Raw genomic sequence first — 19735 nt, forward strand, 5'->3', positions numbered from 1 at the left:
TATGTTGTAACAAACAACGTTGGAAACACAAAAACACAGCGAGAAACACAACAAACGCATTGTTTTCGACACGTTGTCAACGCGCCTAATCTGATCCTGCGATCGTTGCGGCCAAACGGATTACCTGAACGCAGTCCAGGCCACAACGTGCAAACATGCGTGCGTATATGAGAGAGAGCGAGAGAGAGAGAGAGATAGCGTTCGGTTGGCATACGGACTGGCCAGCAGTAATCAAAGCGCAGCGATCGGTGAAGCGAAACTTCTGTGGAATTTTAAACAAAATAACATTGTGTGTATGCGGTGAGCGGGAAGCGGCAGCAGTCGCGCGACTTGTTGCATGCCACAAGTGTCGTGCGTATTGAATACTCATAACTGATAATTTAGTGTTTGGTTCAAAGGTCACGTAACAGCAGATCAATAGCAGCGATCACATACCAATTTGCTCGTATTTGTTCGTATTTCCAATTATGGACAGAATGCTATTGTATTAAATGCTGAACCCGTAAATAGCAAATTACAAATACTCGGTGCATTGGCGTGGTTAAAAAACTACTGGAAACATATTTCACGCTTGGCGAGTTACTATAAACGCGCGCATGCGGGTGTGGCACGTTCAAACGGTGTACAAATAGTGGCAAGCAAGTTAGCAGGTGTTTTGCATGTAAAGGCATTGAATCATTTGACGAAATACTTACGTGAATATATACATATATCTTGTTAATAGTTAGGTGTTACCAAATATATTTAAATTAAAGTGGTTATATCCAAAATCCGTATTTTTGTGAATTTTTTTTGAAGCGACATTTTATTTTACGACTTAAAAAAAAAATGAACATAAAGAGAATTTAATGTGCTTTTAGAATCAGCGATTAGTTTTTAAAAATATTGGATCCCCTTGTTCCTATAGCCGATCTCCAGAAGGACCTCGGGAAAAAGGTTTCTGGCGGTGAAGAAGATATTTTGGCGTCAAATTATCTGAAAACAAAAACCAATGAAATTTAGTATTATAATATTATAGATGAATACAAGTAATGATGTAAGGAATAGTGAAAATTTTGATTATTGAGAAAATGGCGACTACCCAAACAAAAAAGTTCATTTATTGAAAAAATTTACAAATCAAAGTGGCTTAAAAAATCGAATTTTTTCAAAAATCTTATTCCTTTGATCATTACCTGAAAAATATATTAAAGAATGTCGTGTAAAATTTTCAAGCCGATCGGATCTTCCGTTTCAGAGAAATTTCCCTCACCGACTCGAGAAGAACGCGTTGAAAGTTTTGGCAGTCGATTACACCAAGTTAAAAAATCTTACAAATACGCTCATATCTCCGAAACTATTTATCGGATCAACTTTCGGAGAATATTCTCAAAAAGATGTACATTCGAAAAATGCAAAAAAAACATCGATTTTTTGAAAATTACAAGTGAATATAACCACTTAATAGAAAAGTTATTATTGTTGTTGTTGTGGTAGCGCCAAAAAACATTTTCTTGATAATTTTAGGCAGCGCTGCTGAGTTAACACTCCTTGTCCGCAATTAAATGCGACTCTATTTCAGTTATGTGCGCGACTAACGTGGTAACGGAGATCTGCTGCATCGCAAGCCTCCTCAGAAATTACTCTTTTCGAAAATAAACTGAGGTTTTCTTCATAATTTTTCATCCTTTTTATTATAAATCCTTCTAGGTATATAGAATAGCATATATAATATTTTTATGTCGATCCACTTTTAATGAATATGCTCGTTTTCAAATTTTTTGTTTGCATTTATTTTATGAAATTTTTCAATTTTATGCTTTTTTGTATTGGTTTTCATACAATACTTGCTTGTTTATATACATATTTAGCAATAACCGTCCTGCGTATTTTCATATTGCATATTTGCATAAAAGCATTAAATACGACACGGCAGCACCGATAACTTCGACCACACGTTATCGCGCTGCAATTATTTTTTTCGAATTTCTGGTATGTGCACCGCCCGCGGCACCGAAATCGGATAGCCATTTAACATTAATTATCACACAGTTTGAGATTTTCAACTTAAATAACGAGCCACCACAACCACACATAAAACTGAGCGTGAATTTAGTTGAACCACAATTTTACGTGCCTCCAGCGAGCGCCAATACCTGCCAGCCGAATTTTCGAACACTTACTGCCCCAACTGTGGGGCATGCCCCGTTGTTATCGCATATTTATCTTTTGGTGTTCACAAACAATTACTTTTGAATATTTTTCATGTTTTTACTTTCTGCTACGATTTCATTTATATTTATTCAAAACATAATTTCTACAACGACAACAATTGTGTTGTTGTCGCAGAGCAGGACAGCGGTGTGTGTATGTGCGTGTGTGTGCTTGACAGCGGGTTGTCAACGATCCAAGAAAAAGAGCCATATAGACATGCAACACCGTACCATATTCACACACCAGCGCTATTGTTTGCGCCAAAAAAAGACAACAACAATAAGTTGCTTTATATATATAATATGTATGGTTTATTTGAATATGTATGTTTGTGTGTGTGTGTGGCAGCTGTCTTTTGTTCACGCGTTGAATTATTGCCGAATTGATCACATTTATTGAATCCACACACCCTGACCGCTGGCCGCGCTTTGTGTTTTGCGAGCAGCAAGAGTGTTGTTGTTGGGGCCAACAACTCTTTTTATTGTGGCCAAATCTTTTGTGTTCCAAAAATATAAGTATTATACCATGTTGTTGTTGTTGTTGTTGTTGCTGGAAATGTGACTGTCGTTGTCGTTGGCACTTAATTGAAATGTAGCTTGTAGCTACAAGTTGTCGCTTAACCAGCAACAACAATCACAATAACTTAAGTACGCGCCGCATGTCCAAAAAACACGACAACAACTATAAGAAATGGCATATATACAACAACAAAACATATTAGGAGCGGAAAATGAGTGAACTCAGTTCAAAATTGAGTCATTGTTGTTAGTTAACGCATTTTTTATTCGACGGAAATTTGTGGTTGCGGCGTTGCCTCTCGGACGGAAGAACGCTGCTTCTAAGCATTTCTTCGTCCTCACAGTGATTTATACTTTGCTTACGTGGTTAATTGGGTTTCTACTGCCTTTGTCATTTATTAATATTTCTGTTGTTTTTTTTTTCTACACATTTGCTTGGACCACACACACAGGCGCCCTTCGCAGAAGAGTTAATTTGTAGTCTCTTTTATGGCTTATAAAAATATTTGTTTCTAATGAATAATGATGATTGGGTTGCTGTGTCGCTTATCTTAACGACATTTTATAGCTTCGTGGACAGCTACCAAATTGAATTTGAGTTTTTATTCAAGCTCAAACTCGGCATAAGTGAGGTTAGGTTGCCTTGCAGGCATTGCCGTTGAGTTGGAAAAATAGAGATAATTAAATTAAATCAAACAGCAGTGTTAGTGCCTAGATTAGTCAACCTGTTCATTAAGATTATGGTTTTTGCCTGCAAAGTGCGTGCAGATAATCGAAAAGTTATTAATATGAAAATGTTTATGAAATAAATTAATTAACAAACTCATTTGCATGAGCGTTCTTTTCAATAGTTTGCGGCGCTGAAAATTTCATGGTAATTAAATGATTTAAACTAAATACTTCAGTGTGCATACTAATGTTTTATTTAGGATAATCTGCTTACAATTTGTGTACAGTTAACTACGAAAGGTCATGAAAAACAAAAGAACAAGTGTTCGCTTTAATATGCTGCAGCACCGGAGTACTAAAGGCTTAAGCGCATATACATATATATTTTATATATGATATATGAACATATATATAATCAGAATTCATGTGATCAAATCAAAATACATTTTTACGCATTCTAAAAGAAATATTTATTATCGACTACAAAATATGTTCCGGAGGCAATACAAGCATGTCGCCACTTAAAACAATTTGCCATACTTGCTGAAAGCCGCGGCTCGGTTTCAGCTCATGTAGGGTACTCAGCTATGTTGTCAAGCATTTCTTTTGCGACCTCTACTCGACTTCGCTTTTGCAAAATATTCAGGACTTTTAGTACGAGTCTAGCATTGTAACGCTACATACCCAAAACATTAACCAAAATGTCTTGAGTCCATCCACAAGAGATGTGGTACAACCTCTGCTATCTCTCTGATATCAATATGATGAGTTTTAAGCACTGTTTCTTTACATATGTAACAGTAGTTTTTTGGAGAAAAACATTTGCTATGAAACGTCATTCAAAGTGCTCTCTTTTCTCTTAATTACGAGCTATCCCTCTAATTCTTATTATACTTGCTTCCGGTTTTCTGATAGCAGTATACGCATAAGGCTGAGAACACAGTGCACGAGATTTCATTTAATATGTAATGGTTTCCTGGATACTGTGTATTTGCTAGGACTTATTGTTAGTTGGAATAGTACTTTGTAAGCCTTTTAGCCTAGAACATATCAACAGAGAACGCTTAAAACCGAACACCTGAATATTGCTGTTCCATCAGCATAAAATATTAAATATTTAAATAATTGCTGGAAGCTTCGTCAATTTTTAAAGTGCTGAAAGAATTGCATATATTTTTCTACTTAAGAAGCATCTCTCCAACAATTGCTAACTGTCTCATGTTATATAGAATTTACTCACACTTTTCTTTTCTAAATTATTTGCCGCAACCAAAACTGTTAAGAAACGTTAGTTCAAAAACTTTCTGCACCTACCACTCAAAACCGAGGGCTGATAAGGTTCTATTAGATTGTTATGCATTCGCATTGAGCTTTATCATGACCTTAAAATAGGCTTAAGCTACTCACATCCGTCGTATATTTACTTTTACGTTACTTAAGGTCTTGCGTTGACTGAAAATCCTTTTGATGCAATCAAAATATTTCCCTACCAATTTATTCTGCTTAAATACGTTTAACGATTTTTATCTCAGCTAAGTTGCAAGAACTCACATACACACACATATGTATATGTAGATCTGATGGGGGAAAACGCGGCTATGAAACTTTTGTTCGATTTTAATCTTTCGCAGCGACGCAGGCGAATTGATTTGTATCGCAAGTAAACAAAAGAAAATAACAATCCAAAAACAAGCAAGTCAAACAATTGAAAAAATAAAAAATTTAAGACAAAATAAATATAAAAAAATTTCACATTTTTGCAACAGTTGCAAATCGAGGTGCTCGCTGAAAAAGTCGAAAGTAACAAATTTGGTCGAACAAAATAAAATAAAACAATCGAACCGACTTAATCCGCTTAGAGCAAATACCAGCGCATTGGCTGGCGTTTTACAGACCAATTAGGACATGAAATGGACAGTTGAGTTCTTGCAAAGCCAAACAAACAAACGGAGGCAGATATTTCAGGCAGAACAAAGAGTTTGCTGCACTGAGTCGGGTTGTGCTGGCAGTACTCGACCAAAAACAATGCGCTTATAGATGGAAGCGTTCAAGTGACATTGGACACATTTGCCGATAGACTGATAAGCTCAAAAATATGCACACATATGGGTACATACAAGAACACATAAGTTCGCTGGCGCAATGACAGGAAATCCGCTGGCCGCCAGAAAAATAATTTTAATATAATTTTTCTTTAGTTTTGGTTCGAATTTGTTTTGTCAAAAAAATACACTCACAAAAATACGTACACACCACTCAAATGCAAATCTCTGCTAAGTGCCGAAGCAGACGAATATCATAAGCGTATTAAAAAATTGCATGCCGTCAGTTGTTGTTGTTGTTTGATCATATAATAGTTTAGGTTTTAGTAAGTAATGCAATAACTAAAAGAACTAGGAAATCTGCGCGGTTAGACATATAATTTTGCAATATAATTTTAAAAAGACGATTTTTGTGCATTTTTTGGCAATTTCAGAATTTAAAATATTGACTATGATTCGTGGTGATGTAGGGGGATTGACATTATTATTGAAACTTACTTAGAAAATTTTGGAGCTTATATAAGCCTTGAGCCCGGCACTTGAACCACACTAACACTATGACGTACCAGACTACTGTAGCAGCTTTCAGAGATATAGTATAAAGAATAGACTTGAACTCACAGATTACATTGAAATATCGTTTAGGATGCGCTCGCGATCTTATACCTGTCAGTTGCAATCTCTTTAACATTTTTTAATGTTTTATGAAAATCACTTGCAACATTCTTGAGTTCACATGCCACAAATGCCGCTTTAATCAAGGCTACATAGTTTAAGCCATGTAAACTTTTCACCGCTGTTTACATACTTCAGTAAATACCTGCCGCAGTATGTTGCCACTAATTGAACAGTAATTAATTGTTACCCTCTTATGTGTATAAATACATTTGCAGCAGGACATTGACCTATTTTCACATAAAATGCTAAGCAAAAGTATATATTCATGCTTATACACTCATTACATCAACACACAACATGCATGACTTGCAACAATTACTTGGTTATCCTGTGTCAGTGCCAAGTCATGGCATGCAAATGCAGTTGAAACAAGTGCTGCACTGAATTTTCCTTCACATACTTAGATAGCAGGCAACCCTAATGCAGTTGCTTGTATAAAAAAGCTACAGCTTCATTAAAATAGAACAATGGACCGCCTTATCCACAAAATGCCAATGCGAACACTGTGGCATGCCCACTTAAGCGCTGTGCTGTCGCTGGTTTTAAGCACGGCTATCGACTGTGGCATGATTTAATTAACATAAAGTAGATTTTTATGATTCACTAATTTCGGTGAAAATCAAATAAAATTGTTGCATTTAATGTCTTCACATACCTGCAGGCTGTGCGCCCGAAATGCCACGACCCTTCAAGTGCACACAAGTATCCGCATACTGAAGTGTGCTCTTGTTGCTGCCTGCTGCTCGCGCTCACATAAAATTAAATTCCAGCTTCACCCACCCTCCGTGTTTACATGTTCTCAGCTATATTTTTACTCTGCCGCTTTGGTAGTTTCGATTTTTATACCATTTTATTGACGTTTTTTTGAAGGTATTTCCTTCGACAAATATTTTCATTTCATTGCTTTCGATCAGATTTTCCCAGCTCGTTCGCGTTATCTGTTTGCCTTGACGCTGCGCCATCAATGAACTCACTTGTTTCCCAGCACTGCGACCCGTTCGTGTTGTTATTTTCAGCGATTTCGTTGTTTTAGCCTAATTACCGACTGTTGCCGCCGTCGCTGTTGCTGCTGCTGCGGCTGCGGCTGCTGTTGCCACTTTATGACTCTTCATCAATCCTTTTGCCCATGCAATACCTAAATGCAAACACAAACAAATGTAAGATAAACCGTTGGCTTCAACGCTCATTGCGTTCGCTCGTTTACTCTATGACTCTTTCTTCCATTCCGCTGCGTCCTCCCCTATTTACCGCTGTCGGTGGCTTACCGCTGCTGTTGTTGTTGGTTTTGTCTAATTTAATTGTTATGGTTATTGTAGCTCATTGTTGTTGTAATCATTTGCTGTTGCTGTGCGCACCTGTGTTACTTTTATTACATAACCGCCCGATTTTTCCTAATTTCTGCTTTAGTTACTACACACCTTCCTGCCTCACGGCCTCACCGCCGGACCGGCACGCCACTCGCTTCGCTTGCCTCGACACTGATCCCACCTGGACGCTAGCCATCCGGCTGACCTGCACCAGCTCACTCCACTGAACCGTAGCTGAACGCTCAACTGCAATTCATTGCTTTTCATTTGCTCTGCTTTACCGGGTTCAGCTTTGGTTTGTCCATTTATCGTGCAGCGCTCAGTAATAGGGCGTTGAAAAAAGGGTTTCTCGCGCTGGCGCTCTCATTTGTTGCGCGCTGTTGGGATTTTTCGTTTCGTTTGGCTTGTCTATTTTCACTTCCCGTTCGCCGTGCTGCTGTTGGTTCGTGTTTAATAAATTCATATTATTTTCCATTTTGCTGGGCAGAGCTCTTAGCGTTGTTGTTGGCTCTGTTCTATGCAATAATGACAGAAATTCAAATGTATGAAGGTACAACTTTTATCCGCTTTATTATTATTATTTTTTGTTTTTGGCTTTTAATGGTTGCTTTGATAATTGTGTCGTGGATTTTTTTTTTCTCAAATTGATACCGTTTTTAATGAAGCGGTATTTAAATATGTTTTAAGAAATCCTTTTCTGCCATTTACTGGTTAGTAAATCTATGCTGCAGATGATGCCAACTTAATGAGTGCAGTTGTGTTGCTACAGAAGCAACGCCCGTCTATTTAAATGGCAATTAGTTCGCTTTTCATTATGGAAAATTTCTCCGAGGGTGCACAAGCGTGAGAATACGTCATAGAAATGTGCGATTTTAGAGGAAAGTTGTTGACTCAATAATTTTGCAAATACGCAGAAATTTACAAAAGCAATTAAACTTTTACTGACAGAAGAAATCTACGCCGCGATTTTCAAATCACTTATGTATGTATTTAATTTACTACCGTCGGTTAGACCCTAACTCTTCCGTTTCCACTGTCACTCAGAAATCCATCTGCAGCTCATCCTGATACAAGTCTGGTATACGCTGAATTTTCTTTGTAAAAATTAACCCTGGAACTTTGGAATTTATATATAGTATCAGTGACTCTTAATTTGTTTACAAGTGGTTTAAACACAAGTAAAACGACTGTGCTGGATCTTTCCGACCATAACATGCGCGTTCTAAAAATGCTGGCCGCCTGATTCTTTACGTGAAAACTCTATATTTTTGGGAGAGCTTATGACTCTCTCTTTTTCAGTAAGAATTCTATAAATAAGTAATTAGCATAATGCGATTACAATTCAACAAATGTTTTTATGCAACTAAACCCCATTTAAATAGTCTAAAATACTCGAGGCCTCAAAGCACAATTATAAGCTTAACTGTAAGAATGATGTTGTAGATCTAAAACCGTTACACGACTGGAGTTTCTCAAACACTGCTGAGTTTCCTTATATAACTTTCTTTGCCTGCATGTGTTAGCGAACCTCCTTTTTGTAGAAAATAAACACAAATACTCAGAATACATGCTCGGCTTGGAATTAATCCACACTCTACAGTCTATTTTTCGATCAAATGCAATAAATATCTGATTACATTAGATATATAACATACATAAAAAAAAGTCGGCATGCCGAAGTTTGAGTTACTAGCTTTTCCTTAAATTAACTGCATTACACAATTGTAATCGCCGTTTACTCTCTCCTTAGTTAGTGTAGAGTTAACAGCGCGTTGTCGGTGTTCGGCAACAAGTGTGGAACTTATTTTCAACACCTCTGTTATACTATTTACTGTTCCGCCGCTCTCTTGATTTTGCATTCAACAGCAAGATGTTGCGCAACATCATAGCTCTAACGTGGCATAAATGCTATAAAGAGTAAATTAGCGGGCCTTAGTCCAATATTCGAAGTTACATTCTTGTACCTGGGCACATATGTAAGAAAACCCAGAGAACTTAGAACAAGAACTTTCACATTCTCTGGAAAAACTGTTATGGTTTTTGATGCATGTGCATGTGCTTGCAACATGTTACCGATTTTTTGGTTTTTAGTATTGGTCTTTGAAAAATGCCTACTTATGTATATTTACCGAAATTATAAGAAAAATATATATGTATATATGTAAAGCGATTAAGCAGTCTTACATTAAAAAAATCAAGTTGTATATTTTTTATTGGGTAGTATACATTATTTGTATTACAAATTCTTAGATCTTTAATTTATACCATAAACTCACTATTATAACAAATAGGTCTCGAAGGAAAATGTTGAACTGATATTTTCAAATAGTTTCCCAAAAATGTTGGCATATCACAGTTCACAGAAGACTCGTACTAGGTGCTCTCAGCCAAGTGTGCATAACTCGCTACCGTTTTCGAAAACACTTGTAACTCTCTACCTCTGTTAAAGCATCCCACATACTGAATTTTTAGCCCTCTTTGCACCAAAATTTAACGCATGCGCGGAAAATAACAATCCACTTAATAGCGACTTGCATACATTGTACTCCAACAGGAGCTTCAAGAGAGCGCATACAATAATTGCAATAGTTGCACTATTCTAAACTAGCTGCTCATTGCATTTCGAAGTGTGAAATGTGTAACAAACCACAGTCTCAGTAAACTGGTTCCACGCTCTACACACAATCCACACACATGCTAAACCGTCAAACAACCGAAGAAAACGAACAGCTCAGTTAACAGCAGCAAACAGGCACACACACGACTGGTGAATTGGCTGGAGTATCAGTGCTCTTTGTTGCTGTAGTGTGCAACCGAACGCTGGAGCAGTTCGAATTGGACGAATAGACAACTTTGTGCGTGCGTATCAATGTAGGTTAGTGACAATGTGTGTTACCTTGCTGTAATGTTCTTCGCTCGCGCTTGGCTCGTACGTCGTTCGGCTCGCTGGTCGTTTGCGGCGACCGCTTCGTTCGTCTGCTGGTTGGCTGCATTTCATAGTAAAATTCGAAATTCAGTGTTGCCGGGATATTGAAGCGATTTGGTGTCGTTGACGGGTTCTTCGTTGCACGCGTCATACGTACAACGGTACAATCAGCAAACAAACGCGATATATTTTTTTGTTCTTTATTTTGGTGGCGAAGCCAAGTTGTAGCGCAGACGAAATTGTAGCAAGCAAACTTAAAGCACACGAATACGTTTACAGCTTGAGTAGAAGTCCCAGTGGCACGCATAGGTCGGCGCGGTTTCAATGAAAGGTTCGTTTGGCGAAGGAGCGGTCGTCGTTGCGTGCGTGAATTAACCCGGTTGTGGCACGATAGAAATTTGCGAGCTAAGCTGTTTAGTGTGCGTTGTCGCAGAAAATTTAAGTGCAACAAACAAGTGCAAGAGTGCAAATTCGCAAACATTATAACAAACACACACACACATAAAGTGGGCAAGTTAAGCCGAGTGTTGTGAAAATGCGAGCAGAACTTTTCTAATGAAATTATGTCAAACAGAAAAATGTGTAGTAAATGCTAGTGCAACAACAACTTATTAAATACAACAAGTGCTCCGCTGGCTTTAGCTAGAAATCGAATAAAAATTCACAGAAAAAAGTGATTTCCGGTGAAATTTGAAATGATTTTTGCAAACACGCAGCGTCTGTGGCAAGTCGACACGCAGCAGTCGTGAATGTAAATTGTGCCAATGTGTATGCCAGGGTCCTTAATAATCCTTGAAGTATTATAAAAGTATAACAACTTACTGAAAAAAATTCCAAAGCGCACTTTAAGGCGCAAGAGCGTACATATAAATATTTAGAAGCGAAAAAGGAATAAAAAAAATTTCGACTGTCAAAAAGCTAACGCCCGTGTGTGTACCGTTTTAAATTTGCCAACATTTCCGCGCACAAATACTAGCAGCAACACACACACACACATCCGCATATTCGTACATACAAAAGCTTAGAGCACAAATGTACACACACCCACACACACATACAAAACAAATCGAACTTATTCGCTGTGTGTTGGATATGTGCGTCTAAAAGGTTAAAAGAGGATTACCAGCGAATGTCAAGCTCTAATGCGAATGAAAAATGTCTAAAAATGTTTTCGAGTGAACAGTGAAACAGTGCAAATAACAATATTATATTTCCGATACAACAACAACACATTTAAAGGAAGCGGAAACGCGAAAATTTCTAACTGGAATTTCTTGCGAAGTGCTTACACCCACAGTTGGAGGGTTAAACTGACAAGGTAGGCTTAATGGATTGAATACAATATTTCCAAAGGCGCTTATTTTGTGTTGCACGACAATTTGCTCCAAGCGTTGGAGTGTAAAGTTTTAAGATGTGCGCTGATTCAAATAAAATTATAGGAAGAGCACAAATATTACACACATACATTACTTATGTCGATAGCTTAGTGGAATTGAACACGAAATTTCTGAAAAGCAGCTTATTTTGGCGGTTTTTTTAATATTTTATTTTAATAGATTTTAACATTCTGAAGTCAGGTTGCACATAAAGAAATCAAAGCAAGCACAAATCAAAGCTCACAAGTAGCCTTTTCCAATTGGAAAATTTAGTTCTTTTGCGTGCTGAAAGTAGTTCGATACAAAAGTACCCTTGACACCACGGTGTTGGACCGATCAGGGTTTTTTTTTTGAATGGCAGTGCGGAAAGAAGTTTGACGATCCACTCTATTCGTCCATGCAGTCAGATTGCTGCGTAAAAGAAATCGTAACTGTTACATTTCTTCAGTATTTTTGTTTTTCACAAGAAAATGTTTAACTCGCTGAACTGGTAATTACAGCTAAGTAATCTGAATTCTAACGAACTCTGCCGCTACAAAAACAACAACAACTAAGTTACTTGAAAAATATGTGCAAAGTGTGTTAAATATATTTTTATATATAAATACATACATGTATATGCATATGTATGTACATTAATTATTATATTATATATTATATGCCTTTTCGCTCACGGCTTTGTAAACTTCACGTCAAAATAAGACGATTAAAAAATTATTTGATTTTAGAGGCCTTCTTCGTTGAGGGACTTAAACTATACATTTACCGAAAATTTATTCATTTGGCAAAAACTCTTCCCGAAATTCGGTACAGATTATTGTCTAAAGCAACGGTATTATCTTCGAACATATTATTGAAATCGGTTCATTATAGCATGTAGCTGCAATATAAACTGACCAATTCCTGTGCTATAAGGAATGCAGCTATTATAATTTCAATGCGGTCGAAGTTAGCGTTTTTTCTGGCTTTTATGTCGAAACGTTTTCAATCGCAGTTACGGAACTTAAAAACTGAAGCAAGATATCTCTAACTCTGCTGTGCTTTAGTTTAAATGAATTTAGCTATAGAAAAGTAGTGACTGTTGCAGTTGCTTCGGGACGGACTTGGTGCTAAGAGGTCTTCTGAATAAGAGAAAGATGACACGTCTTCTCGTTAAACCAGATAACCATTTAAAAATCCAATTGCACTACATTTTGGAGCGCTTAAGAAGCAATCTATTTTTTTGTTTTTAAATCGATGTTGAGTCTTTAAGCAGTTCACATATATACATTTATGTCTCCATTGTGTAAGCTTGTGTTAGTCAGTTAGTAATCTGGCTAGAGTCAACAAGTGCCAAACAAATCATATGAAAATTTATGTCAAGCCTGCATTAATCTGTCTAATCGTTTGTAATCCTAAAAAGGGAATAAAATTGTAATATGCTATAATTCAAAAAGATACTTGATTACTATATATTCGCACTCTATTGCTAAAAGTCCAAATGGCCGTTAGTTTGTCCGTACGGACTTTCAAATAGTCTACTGACATGCTCTTAAAGCCTCTTATGAAATCAATGGCATGCCGCTAAATCCGTAACTTTAACTCTTCTATCCGCCAAAGTCCCTTTTTATACATATTATTATGGTATGAAAAAATGGGGATATAAATACGAAGTGATACAGCAAAAAGTGTAGGCTCATAAATAATTTCGCGCTACCATCAAGGCCGGAAAATTAACCAAAAAAAAAACAAAACGTGGCAAGTGAATATGGAGCTAACGAGACAACAAGCAAAAACGCTGCACTCGCCGGTAAAAAAGACAGGCAAGACAGCGGGTAGTTACAGAGCAAAAATATGGCTACCGCAGAAAAAAAAAGAAAACAAACATATAAAATGAAAATTGGAAAAGGGAAAAGGGAATACCTTCACCCGCTTTAGACCTGTCTAACGCGCACACACACACACAATGGCGCAAAAAAAAACACAACAAATAGAAATGGTGTCATAAAGCAGCAAAAGCGATAAGCTGAAAAAAAATGCATACAGCACGCCATTATCCTTTCACACATTTTCATAAATCCTTTGTAAGTTCGCCTTTCGCCTGTGCGTGTGTGTTTTATGCCTTCATTTCAGCCAGCATATATAATTTTTACACAAAACCATGCAAATAAGCTGTGGCTGTTTTTTCGGTGGCACACAGCAATTGTCTGTTGCTCGCTTGCGCCTGTGAAAGGCGTTCATATGAAATTATCAGTGAGCAAGAATCGCACTTTTACTTGTAGTTTGCGTCTTCTTCTATGCTATTATTAATAATTTTGCTGAGTTTGCTTGTCGGTGCGCGCACTTGTTTCGTCCTGTCACTGCATCGGTCATTGCTTTCACTACCGTTAGTATGGCAAGTGGAGTGTCGGGCGTAAACTGTCGCCTTATTTTGTTAATATTTCGCTGCCAATGTTTTTTTTTTTGTTATTTATTTAGTTTATGGCTATAAACATATCTAAAATAAGTGTGTGTGTGTGTATTAACAAGCACAGCAGACATGCATTACTTATGTATAATGACAAATAGAACACTATCCGCATACACACCTATCGGCACACATATGCACATGCGCTGGTAAAGTGGCTGCGAGCTTGTTAACCAAATACACACACCCATCAGGCAAACTTCCAGTTATACGCGCACACACAGCCATAACGGCACTTTATTTGCATGCAATCGGCGCCCGTGCCACGTTGAAACAACCGTTGCAAGGCTTTTGTTTGGTGGCGTGCAGCACAACCGCATTCGCCACGCAGCACTTGCTCGTTAGCGCCTGCGACACACACACACACACACATGCACCTCTCACACACCGCCACTTACATATGTGTGTGCGCACTTTCAGTCTGTTTGCGTTCTGACACACATTTGTGTCATGCATTCTCACACTGACGCACAGGCGACCGCTTTTCAGCTTTGTCCATTTTTAACCGTGCTGTGGCCCAACGCTTTGGCTTTGCGGTCTGTTCATGTGCGGCACTTTAGTCACTGCCTGCCTGGTCGGACCGACCACCACCCACTTTTAACACCCCTTTTTATTTACTCTTTAGCACCCTTGCTCGTTGTTGTAGCTACCGTTACTCAACTACTGTCGGTTGTGTCAGTTGTTGTTGCTGGCTGCACGGTAATGGTATTAATAAATGAGTAGCTGCCGCTTTGTTCACTCGTACATTAATTCATACGCACACACATGCATACATAGTTAATACATTCGTGCCCATAAATTGACCAGCCACCTTGTTCATGGTTTCCATTTAAAATGTATGCGCCTTTTGTTACTCCTTGTACTCCTGCATACCGGGATTAACTCATAGCTGTTGCATGTTAGGTGTACATGGTCTATTTGGGCACGATGTTTGTGTGCTTAAATATTTCATGCAGTTTACGGTTACTTTTCTAGTCAAAATAAAATTATACATTCATTCGCTTATTTCCTTCTTAATCATAACTTGCTGTGCTCAATATACAGGGTGCCATATATGTTTGTACTTTGTTGGCAATTCTTATCGTCCTTCACTAAATTTACGATATTTTGCATTTTCTCGCCGGTTTTTTTTTGTGCAAAGTGTGTTTCTCCTACTCCTTTTTCTGTCACTCTTTGTTAGACATTGAATTTATCTTTCGCTATTCCGAACACTACTTGCCATAAATAATGTTCGTATTTTCTTTGATTTAGCCGCCTTTTCCTTGCTATCTGTTTCGTTTACTATTTTTCTTTCAAACCTTCATCCAACCCTTTGCTTTTGATTTATGTGAAAATGTTTTGTTTCGAACTTATTGCAGGAGCTTCTTTATTTGACTTAGTTGAATATACTTAAGTTCTTTTATATGTATATTTCGATTTTTTTTAATCCTTCGCTTCTACGTTGAAAGTAATACCTGATTAGAAAATTCATAAAGTTTGGTTGAGTGAACTTGAAGGAAGACCTTTTTTTTAAGGAGTTGGCCAGCATGCTTCGCTAAAGTCTGTACTAGCAGCGCAATAAAAAATATTCACAGTACTTTTCTAAATTCAAACTTGCCATTCGCAAAATTCAATTAGTTACAAAGACTCGGAGTTACCTTGAGGACGGCTTGGCATATAGGTATTATAGTATGTGGACCAGGAAAACATTATCTGGCCAGGAATACCGTATAAAATACTTACAAATTTTTCCTCAAACCTTAACAAAAATGGCGGTATCGAGACTTACTATGCGTATTTGGTATATTTATTTCAAAAGTGTTTTGAATTTGAATGAAAAAATTACTTCATTCTTTCCTTAACCGACCTCGAAACTAAATTTTGAGGTAAAACCAGTGTTTCTGTAGGCTACAAACAGATCATCCGACCTAATAATGAGCCTTTTTTCATCAGACAAATTTTTAGAACGCAATCGCCTGTCATGGTTGCAACAAGCTCCGATTGGACGTGCCGGAAGATCTTCGTTGACTACATTTTAGAATAAAGTTCATCAGTAATTCACATATAACTTTCCTTGCTTTACGTCACAGTTCATGCTGAAACAACGAAGCGCAGAAAACTTAAAATAATAAAAATGGCGACCGTTGCTTGGCAAAGCGTAAAAAAAAGACAGTTGCCCAACATTCGCGTCGCAAACTTTGTGATCTCTTATGTGAACGTAACAGCTAATATAAACCGCTTTCTAAATAATTCTTTGTTGGCTCCAAAGTAAGCGCTTATGTTACAATATTTTTTTTTTTTATAAAACTCGTTTAACATAACCGCCAGCTTCTCCAGAATTCTAAATTGTTGCAATTTTGCGTAACATATGTATAACTGTTAGTAATCCTGTTATCGTTTATGCTCTTCCTTTCAAACACTCGCCTGATTAGTTGCCCATAAAGCGCTTAAATCTGCTGCCTACGCATTTTTTGCACATTCTCCGTTGCTTACAGTTATACGTATCAGCATTTAGTTGCTTCAAGATAGGCGTATTAGGCCCCGCAACCACCCGAACCGCTCATTTCCTGGTGTGTATTGTTTTATTTCCGTTAAGCTTACCTTTTTCTAATCCTATTTGACCATCGACATTGTCACGTTTGCCACGCACCGCCGCCTACGTCAGTGCGCCTCTATGTGAGCTACTTGTGTATGTGTGTAAGTGATTTCGCATGTAGTTGTAGTCCTCGGTAGCAAACCAGTTTAGCTCTGTGTTGCTTGTTAGCACTTCAGTTGGCTCCTGATTTTGTGGCTTTTAACTGCTCGTTGACCTCGTGTTGTTATCCTGTTTGGAGTTTGCTTGCATTGTTGTTGTTTTTTGCTTCGCTTTTTCTACTCTTTTGAGTTGTTTGTTTTTTACACGTTTGTGTCACTTCCATTGCTCTAATTTTACCTGCTGTTTGTTGTGCTTTTAGTGCGCGTTTGTTGTTTATCCTTCAGCTTATCATCATATTCGCCTTTTCCCTTTGCTCTTTTCTGCTGTTTTGTTTCTCTTTTTAATTTGCACGCTTGTTTGCTCCAACACTTACAAACGCAACAATGTTTTCTCTTTAATTTGCTTTGTCTTTAGGGTTTCCACTCCTTCTATACTCTTCTGTCTATTCTATTATTTATCCAATATTTGCCTTTAACTTTAACACGACCAAAGTGGGTGCTGTTGTCCTCTCTATTAATTAGAAACTATGTAGATGAGCGAGATTAGATGTCGTAATGGTTTGGCGATAGTTGTCACTGACGCTGAAAGTGATTGGGGTCAGTCAGTTAGGCTGGAGCGCTACGTATAATTAGCCACGATTAATAGTTGGAGATCTGATAAAAGAATGAGCTCGTGTTTTTAGGCGTGATATTTTTTCTTTCAATAATTCGAAACGCAATAAGAATGACTTTCATAACAAATTCAACCCATAAATCAGCTTACCACAGGTCTCTATGGAATTTCCGTCACAATTCCTCACTATGCACCTTTGTTTTATCATTCCAGCCCCAACTACCTAATATTTGTGCGCCTTTTACTGCGCCCACTTGTGGACCTAGTTGCCACCGCAGCCTTGTTTACAGTCTAATAAATGTAATGCCATTTTTCAGTTTAATAATTGCATGTTTAATATGCCAACAAAAGCAACGCCCCGCCATCAACCAGTAGAATGCACACATTTAAATAAATTAATGTAGCAGCGACCCCCACCTAAAGTGACAACCCCAGACCACTTAGACTAACCTAAATCATATGCATGGTTATACACTAACCGCACTACTAACCGGACTAATTTTAGCATGTGTGCTAACGAAGCAAACAATTTATGCCACATGCTGCATAAAAAACTCTGGCAACCACTCACGCCCTAAACGTACGCTGTTGTTGTACTTATTTACTTTCACCGTTATGTCTATTTGAAGCTAGTTTGGATGCGATACGAAAATTATGTACAATATGTCAAAATGCGTTAGCTGCCACAATGGGTGGCGGCCCTGGGCGATTAGCGTGCGGTGGCGCCCCTAGGTCTCGAAATTAATGCGCAGCGGTTGTGGAGTAAGTGGTCGCGTTTATTACGAAATTTGCGGGGGAGTATATGCAGAGCTATGTATATGCTTAACTGTAATTACTTCCTTTATTTGTATGTATGCGTAACTTTGGCATAATTATTCATATAGTCCAAATAGATATAGTAGTTATTTACATATGAGCTGTGAATGTCTAATTATAAAAGAAATTAATCATGTGTAGTATGTGTCATATAAAAATATGTGTTGAATGTATTTAAAAATCATTCTGAACTTATATGACTCCATGTGTTGCAGCTATAATAAAAGCTTTTGAAAGCTAAAAAAAATGTTTAGCATACATTTTTTTAGTAATTTGAAGAACATTTCAAATAAAGCATTCGTTTGTGAAAGCTCGAGAAAAGCACAAGTAAATAGCTTTCATCTTCCAAAGCTTTTTATTTTCCATTCAAACGACTTGCCTATATTATATAGGTTATTCCATGTATTAAAGCTGCAAAAACACTTTCGTAAGCTTCAAAAAATTTTCGACACTAATTTTGAATATATTTGGGGACGTTTTCAATAAACATTTCATTCACGAAAGCTCGAGAAAAGCACAAGTGAATAGCTTTCATCGACGAAAGCTTTTTATTTTCGATTTAAATGATGTTCGTCACTGATTTTGAATAATTTTGGGAACATTTAGAATAAAGCTCTAAAAAAACACAAGTGTAGAGCTTTTATTGCCAAAAGCTTTTTATTTCCATTTAAATGGTTGTTCTATAATATAGAGGTTTTCCAGTTTCTAGTTATATATATTTAAATACTGCTTTTTGACAACCCGTTAGTTTAAATATACGCAATTCACTCATCGAGAAAAAATGAGTTCCACTGGGACCGTCTTAAATAACTTTTATATGTCTAATCGATTTCTCAAGCACATTAATTTGCATTTCATTGCGCTTTACACTCACTTGATCTTCCACACCAAATACCAGCTACCATATCTCCATTTGCAGCAGAATCCATCGAAAAGCGAATAATGATCCGCATTCCATTAACCCATTTCAAATTCGTGTAGCAAAACTATTTTGTAATTTAACATTAAAACTGACATTCATAGCATGGCAGCAAATCGAACAAATGGAAAACTAAAATTCTTCAGCCCCAACACCCACCAACACGTCTCAGTTTACCGAACAAATGGCAAGTGTTACAACAACCGTTCGAAATGTAAGTAAATACTTCCGTTAGAATGTTGTCATTTATCTAAAATGTCACATAAATTAGTTTAGCCGTCAATGCACATTGTTTTACGACTGCGTTCAGGAAATTTAAGTAGGTAACCAAGTTTTTCTTACTCTCCATACACTTTTCCTACTGTTGCTTCTGCTTCTGCTTCTTCGTCTTCGTCTACGTTTGCGTTTTCTTCTTCGTCGGCTGTCAAATCCTTTTGCGTCTAAACTTTTACTCCCCCAACGCGCTGCCAGAAAAATGTAGCGTCATATCAAGCATCGAGAGCGTATTAGCCAGACACAAGGTGTTGCAAGGCGGGATAAACCGAAGGCGTAGGTGTTG

General features: G+C 37.5%; 1 protein-coding gene and 1 long non-coding RNA gene across 3 annotated transcripts in view; one reads left to right on the forward strand and one right to left on the reverse strand.

Annotated features, from left to right (window-relative positions):
* Nucleotides 1-816: 816 nt before the first annotated feature.
* On the reverse strand, nt 817-7658 carry LOC118683135 (uncharacterized). 2 transcript variants are annotated; one of them, XR_011396046.1, is made up of 4 exons: nt 7456-7658; nt 7305-7389; nt 6756-7235; nt 817-975 (listed from the first exon to the last, which is right to left on the reverse strand). It is a non-coding gene; the product is annotated as an uncharacterized lncRNA (long non-coding RNA). The 2 variants fall into 2 exon arrangements; XR_011396045.1 differs by having other exon boundaries at nt 7305-7658.
* Nucleotides 7659-10437: 2779 nt separating this feature from the next.
* The window catches only part of side-V (sidestep V), a 125341-nt gene continuing 116043 nt past the window's right edge, over nt 10438-19735 (forward strand). Inside the window, exon 1 of the mRNA XM_036374548.2 lies at nt 10438-11651. The gene's annotated coding sequence lies outside the window, so the exon portion shown is untranslated. The remainder of the gene's footprint in view (nt 11652-19735) is intronic.

This window comes from Bactrocera oleae, chromosome 4 (assembly GCF_042242935.1).
Source record: "Bactrocera oleae isolate idBacOlea1 chromosome 4, idBacOlea1, whole genome shotgun sequence".
Classification (NCBI taxonomy): Eukaryota; Metazoa; Arthropoda; class Insecta; order Diptera; family Tephritidae; genus Bactrocera; species Bactrocera oleae.